At 38.5% G+C, this 7,230-nt stretch overlaps 1 pseudogene; it reads right to left on the reverse strand.

The window, feature by feature from the left end:
* Positions 1–1,158: 1,158 nt before the first annotated feature.
* Positions 1,159–1,258, reverse strand: LOC130460400 (uncharacterized; annotated as a pseudogene).
* Positions 1,259–7,230: the final 5,972 nt, after the last annotated feature.

Here is a 7,230-nt window from a genome sequence, read left to right on the forward strand (position 1 = left end):
TTGATTGTTTCCATTACGATGCAATTAGATTTGCGCAGGTTTAATTGTTATAGTCAAGAAATGTCAAGTTAAATTCGAGAGATGCAATTTGATGTTTAGGCTAGTTTCAATGGGTAGAATTAGGTTTAATAATTTGCGAGAGCCTGTTAATTTCAATCCTATGATTAGTATCGATTCGAGAGAGCATGGTAGTATGATTAATTTCTTTATTGAGTGTTAGTGATTTTTTATCATCCCGTATTATTATTCATTGGTGAACCTATACTCCAGTCCTTTTATTATTTGATTTCTCCTTGTTTAATTACTGTCGTAGTTTAATAATTAAACGGGTCTTGTTTCCCAATAGTCTAGATCTTTATTTTAGTAGTGGAAATAACGTTGTTTCCCTGTGGAATCGATCCTGACTTCCCTTGTTATTTGGTTAGTGAATTTAGGTTATCTTTAATTAGGTGATACGACTTTAGCCTATCAAATTTTGGCGTCGTTGCTGGGGAAATGGTTTTATTTTCTGCTATTAAATTGTTTGCTCTAAATAATTTTCTACATCTCAAGGGACTCCCGTTCCATTAGATCGGATCTCACAACTGTTTGTTAGTTTTGGTTGTCTATGTCAAGGACCGTAGATACTAGTGATCTTAATCTGTTCGATCCTGAACCTGAAAGGACCTTTCCTAGACGAAGAAACTTTATCAAACAGTTGGGGGACTATTCTGACTCTGAATCTGATCATCTTGTTGGCGATCTTTTTCCTATAGATTTAGAAATGGGTGTAGAAACAGAATCGAGGCTTACAAATTACTCCACGCCAAGTTTTTTCGTGCTACCTTAGGCAATCATGCCTAATATTGCAAGCTGCCAATTTCAAAATCGAGTCTCCTTTGATAAATATGATCGATAGAAAGGCATCAGTTCGGTGGGGAGAAGGGTGAAGACCCTAATCTTTATATTCAGTCCTTCATATAGTATTGCTCCACTATCAAGAAGAAGAATGTGTCTGCAGACTAGACTATGGAGATGCTTTTCCTATTTTCTCTGAGTGGAAAAGAAAATCTATGGATTAATGGGCTCAATCGAGCAGCGATGAAAATTACTGATTGGGAATCTTTGGCTCTTGCATTTATGTGAAATATTCCCCACTTGAGAATACAGCCCGTCTGAAGAGTCAGATTATTTCCATCACACAATTGACAGATGAGAGCTTGTTTGAAGTCTGGGAAAGGTTCAAAGATCTTCAGAGAGAGTGCCCACACCATGGTCTGCAACCGTGTTGAAGGAAATCCCTTGTTCCAAGTTTGCATTTAATGCTAAGTCTAACAAATGTGGTTCGGTATTAATTAAGGAAGTTAATTATTCAGTGAGATTAAGTAATCTGAATGCCTAGCTAGAAGCCGCTTCAGTTCAAGTGGAATTAATATCATTAATTCCACAACTTACTCTTTACTGAACCCGTAGGGTCACACAAATAGTACGTGAATGGATCAAGTATTTAGGTGAATATTATATTTAGTAAATACTCTAATTATGGATATTCGGAAATGACGGATGTTGGTTTCAGTGGGAGCTAAACAAACTGTCAAAAGGCAAAGAAAGAATATTTTCCGGAAATGAAGATATTACAAGAAACGGAAATATAGTTCATAACGGAAATATAAATATTATCGAAGTCGAAGATATTCCCGGAAACGGAAAATATGGTTCTTATCGAAAATATTGCCGGAAACGGAAATATTATCGAAATCAAAAATATTGTCGAAATCAGAAATATTATCGGAAACGTAAATATTGTTCGAATCGAAAATAAATTCCAGCATCGGAAAAACAAATCGGAAGCACGAAACGAGCGACGGACCATTGCACGAAGCAATGGCCCATCGCTAATGCATGGGCCGAGGCATAGAGCGTGCCAGCTACAAGGCCAATGCTGTTGACCAACGTGCAAGGGCCAGCATTGCTGCGCCTTGCTCGCGGGCCAGCACTGCTGGCTTGTGCATGGTCAGTGCTGCTGGGCCGTGTGCACAAGGGGCAGCGGCTGGTCGATTTTCTTGCCTTGCAAGTAGCCGACCAACCCTAGTGTTTTAGGTTTTTGGGTTTTGGTAAATTCCAAAAACTTTCCAAAAACATTCTAGGGTTTTGGCTCCTAGGGTTTTTCCTATTTCCTATAAATACATGGCCTATGGTCATGAATAAACACATTAATTGAAACACAATTCAATTCTCTCTGCCTATCACCTAATAGTGAAATCCCGAAATCATAAACCTTATATTATATCCTAGTTAGTACGATCTAAGGCAGATTCGAACGTATTGTGGAAATTCTACGGAGGGACGACATTTGGCGTTCTAACTTGTGAAGGAAAGATGTCCTTCACCCAAGGTGCATTAAGTCGAATACCAAGGTTCAGATTAATTGCGAACAATTAATTCAGTGAGATCAAGTGATCGGAACAGCTAGCTGGAGCAATGCTTCCGATCAGTGAGTTCTAATGGATATTGAACTCACAACTTACTCTTGACTGAACCTACAAGGTCACACCAATGACACGTAACAGATCACCGGATTAAATGAATCGGAAATTCATTTAATAGCTTTTCGGGAATTAGTTGGAAACGTATTATACGATACGACCTTTGTCGAAATCGTATATCGTATCGCGAATATTCGTAAGCTGGGCGACACGAATAAATCGTATCGTACTACGGTGATTCGTCGTATACGAAACGATAAATAATATATCGGAAATATATTAAATCGCGAATGCGAAGGGCATCGGAATTACCGGCCCGTCGAGCCAAGCACGTAAGCGTGCAAGGCCCAACGAGCCAGCAAGCTCGCGAGCAAAGGCGAGCAAGGCCAGCCCATTGGGCGCGAGCGTGCACAGCACGCAACAGCGCAAGCATCGCAGCGACGAGCGAGCAGGCCCACGGCCCAGCTGCTCGGCGCGCGCGTTGTGGGCTTCGGCCTGCAGTGTGTCGCTGGGTGCGGGGCTGTGCGGTCCGTGGCTTGCGTGATGTGGCCGGTCAAGGCCCCTTGGTTCTTGGCCGGTTACATCATTAATACAATAGGCATATTGTATTTTCCAACAACACACAATTCATATTACTCAAACCCTAGAGACACAGAGAACCCTAATTTTCTCTGTGCCTCCAAAGTGAGTTCTTCTCAAAAGTAAAGTATCTTGATCAATTGTCTAAGCTACGATAATCAAGGCGGATCTGAACGTGCCGGTGAACCAAGTAGAGGAACGACAAGTGGAGTTCTTTGTTCGTGTTCGTTGACATACTATTGTGGAAAACACGCTTCGAATGTAAGTTTCCTTAATCTGTGCTTTATACATGTTTCCTATCTTTGGGGATTGTTCCGCACATGTTATTATGTTTAACTGTATTCCCCTACAGTGGTATCATGAGCCTTATGTATTCAAAGCATGAAGTAGCATGATTATTATTGTTTTTGCATCTGTCGAAAAATTGGGGATTTTTGTTGATTTTTCGGAATTTTTACGAAATATTGGATGAATTGCGTAATAATCAGGTCCGAAATAAAAAATGTTCGTTTTTTCGAGTTTTAAAACCCTAATTTGATTGAAAACGATATTCTAAGATCAACTCATGGGAACGGAATTGCAAAAACAGGCTTCGAAGTGTTGTTTTTTGGGCGTTTTTGTTAATTTTTCATTAAAAATTAAAGGTGTCGAACTATTCAATTAAAAGGTCGACCTATAATACTCGGAATTGCTTGAAATTTTGACACAGTGTTGCTGGGTATATTCTTTATCTATGGTAAAAATTTCAGATTTTTCCGATAAGTATAAACCCTAATTTTGCCTTTCCCCAATTCTAAAAATTTGAAACCCTAATTGAATTTTAATTAATTTTGGTTTAATAATTCGGTTAATTGGGAAAGGGGATATAATTTCATGGGTCAGTGGCTAATTTTAAAAATTATTGGAGTAAAATTTTGAATGGTTTCGTTAATTTTAATCGCACTTAAACCAAATTATTAAAAATCTGAAATTTAATTGTTTATAAACGATTTAAAGCTTCAGATTTTGTTAATTAAAAGTTCAAACTTTAAATGTTGATTCGTTCGTTCTTAAAAGTTTGAATATTGTTAGCCCTTGATTTAATAATTTTACGAAATTGGATTGTCGTTGGAATTTATTAAATCGTTAAAAGTCGTTGTTTTTCGAAAATAAAAATCGTAACTTTTTGAAAAATAAAATTAATGCAAGTTCGTGAAATTAAATTAAATTTTAATTAAGTTGGTCCGTATCACGAACCAAAGGCATGAACATGAGCATGGGGCCATTGTGCTTAGGCCGAGCCGCATGCGACACGGGCAGCAGCAGGTACGCTGCGTGCCTCGTGCGCGCTGGGCGAGGAAGGGGCAGGCGGCATTGCTTGCGGGGCTGCGACGAAGCAAGGCGCGAGCCATGCGACGTCCAGCACACACACGACGCACAACATGCAGCGCAGGGGCAGCATAGCTGCGGGGACGCGATGTGCGCGCGCGGGGTTGGGGGTGTGCGAGCCTTGCTCGTGCACTCTTGGGCCTCACGCAAGGCATGGGGCTGGGCGCTAGCCTAGCCCGACTACGTAATCGAACTTTTTCGTTGAAAATTGTTTATTTCGTTGGGCTTCGTATATTTGCATTAATTTGGGCTAACGGGATATTTAATTTAATATTTTATTTGCTTGGGCCGGGCCGCGAGTTTTAATTTAATATTTCATAATTAATTATCCGGAATAATTATTGGTTTGAGTGGGAGCCACTAAATGAAATTAAAATGAAATAATTATTTTAATTATTTTCGTAAGTCGCATTATTTTAATTAAATTCAATTTTAATTAGAATAAAGTCTAAGGATTAATAATTTGGAAATTGATTAATCTTTTAGGACGCCTTTATGTGAACGTGAATTTTAATTAATTCACGTAAAAACTTGCATATTAATATGGGCCATTCGTTTTAGCACACGAATGGGTGAATGCATAGAATATATATTTTATGTAATGCAGGTACTCCAAGTGACTAGTATGGCCAATTTAGGATAGTTAAATACGGTCTGCGTACCGTTTTATCTTTGAATGTAAAGTTTTAAACATGGTCTGCGTACCATGGAAATTTTGATGTAATTTATTATTTTCAAGTATTTCTAAATTTAAAACTTTTAGTTAGCATTTGAACGAAGATTCTAGCTAGACGATGCCAAGCTAACAAGGAGGTGATGAAGATTGGATGCTTCAAGACAAGATGTTTTGGGCCATACTAGATCACCATTTATTTATGCACTTCTATATATATATTATGCATGAATGTATGTATGCTTTGCATGAACAGGTTGTTTCCTATGAATCGATTAGTTTTAAGTTCACTAAATAATCGAAACAACATAGAAACAACTAGGTCCAAGTAATATTGAGTTTAAAAATTGCCTTCCAAATCAACACTTACAAAAATCTAGGGATCTAAGATAGTAGGTTTACGCTAAAGCGAGGTGCTATTTTAGTTGACTTAGGTGGTAAGGCGTCCTAAAGGAACATGTTGATTGTGGTTACAACTCAAACAACAATGGCATTAAGTTGTGGCAATGGGATAAATTATGGCATTAATTTATTAACCAAGAGTAATTTGGAGATTACTAGCAATAGGTTTTGCTTACCTAAAATCTTAAACTACTTAAGACATGCTAAAGCTGCTTAAGGATTTAGGACTTTTGGGGTCTTGGAATCGTTTCATTCATTTTGGACCATGTTTTTGCTTTTTGCGTGAATGAAATTTTTTAATAGCTTTAATGATTGCATGTTTTGCTTTTATTTCAAAGTTATTGAATTGTATGAATGGTTATTTATTGCAAATTCTTTTCGATTGTAGTAATCAAAATGGCCGCAAACAATAACACTTTCAATCTGCGTTCAATTCTCGACAAGGAGAAGTTGAATGGCAACAATTTCCTCGACTGGCAAAGGAACTTACAAATAGTTCTTATGCATGAGGAAAAAGAATATGTCCTTGAGGAAGAGTTACCGGAAGAGGCTGGGCCGGAGGTAACTCAAGCTGCCCTTAATCGTTGGATTAAGGCCAACAGGGATGTCAAATGTATGATGCTTGCATCCATGAGTCCTGAACTTCAGAAAACGTTCATTAACTCGGATGCTTACCAAATCATCTCGGAGTTGAAGAAAATGTTTCAAGACCAAGCCAGAATCGAAAGATTCGAGACTCAGAGGTTGATCCTTGAGACAAAGCTTAAGAAAGGAGAACCAGTGAGCCCACATGTTCTTAAAATGATTGGACTCTTTGAGAACATGAGAGCTCTAGATTCTGACGTCTCAAATGAAATGGCTATTGACATCATTCTCCATTCGCTTCATAATGGCTATGATCATTTCAAGTTGAATTACAACATGAACAACATGGAGAAATCTCTTACTGAGCTTCACGGTATGCTGAAAACCGCTGAAAAGACGCTCAAGCAAGAGAACAAGCACGATATGCTTATGGTGCGTAAGGGCAAGAACTTCAAGAAATCGGGCAAGAATAAGGGCAAGAAGGGTAAGGGCAAGGCTTCGCCCTCATCCAAGTCCAACGGCGCCAGTTCTGGTAAACAGAAAAGGGAGACTCGTTCTCTTGCCGACTCTAAATGCTTCTACTGCAAGAAGAAGGGGCATTGGAAGAGGGATTGCTTGAAGAAGAAGGAAGATGAGAAGAACGGGAACGTTGCTTCTACTTCAGGTATGTATGTTATACATTGTAATCTTCCTAATTCTACTTCTTGGGTATTAGATACTGGTTGTGGCTCACACTTATGTTCCAATTCACAGGGACTAAGGAGAAGTAGAAAGCTTGATAAAGGCGAGATGGATCTACGCGTGGGAAATGGAGCACGGATTGCTGCATTAGCCGTAGGATCTTATTTTATTTCTTTGCCTAGTGGGTTTGTTTTGGAACTAGAAAACTGTTACTATGTTCCTAGTATCACCAGAAACATCATTTTCGTTTCAAGTTTGGATTCTAAAGGTTTTAGTTTTCAATTTAAAGACAATAGTTGTTCTTTTTCTTTGAATGGAATGTTTTATGGTTCAGCACAACAAGAAAACGGTCTATATGTGCTAGATACGAGCAAACACATTTATAACATAAATACCAAAAAGGCTAAAATTGGTGATTCGGATCTCACATTTCTGTGGCATTGTCGATTAGGCCATATAAACATAAAGCGCATGGAA

The sequence above is a fragment of the Spinacia oleracea genome, chromosome 4 (genome assembly GCF_020520425.1).
Source record: "Spinacia oleracea cultivar Varoflay chromosome 4, BTI_SOV_V1, whole genome shotgun sequence".
NCBI lineage: Eukaryota > Viridiplantae > Streptophyta > Magnoliopsida > Caryophyllales > Amaranthaceae > Spinacia > Spinacia oleracea.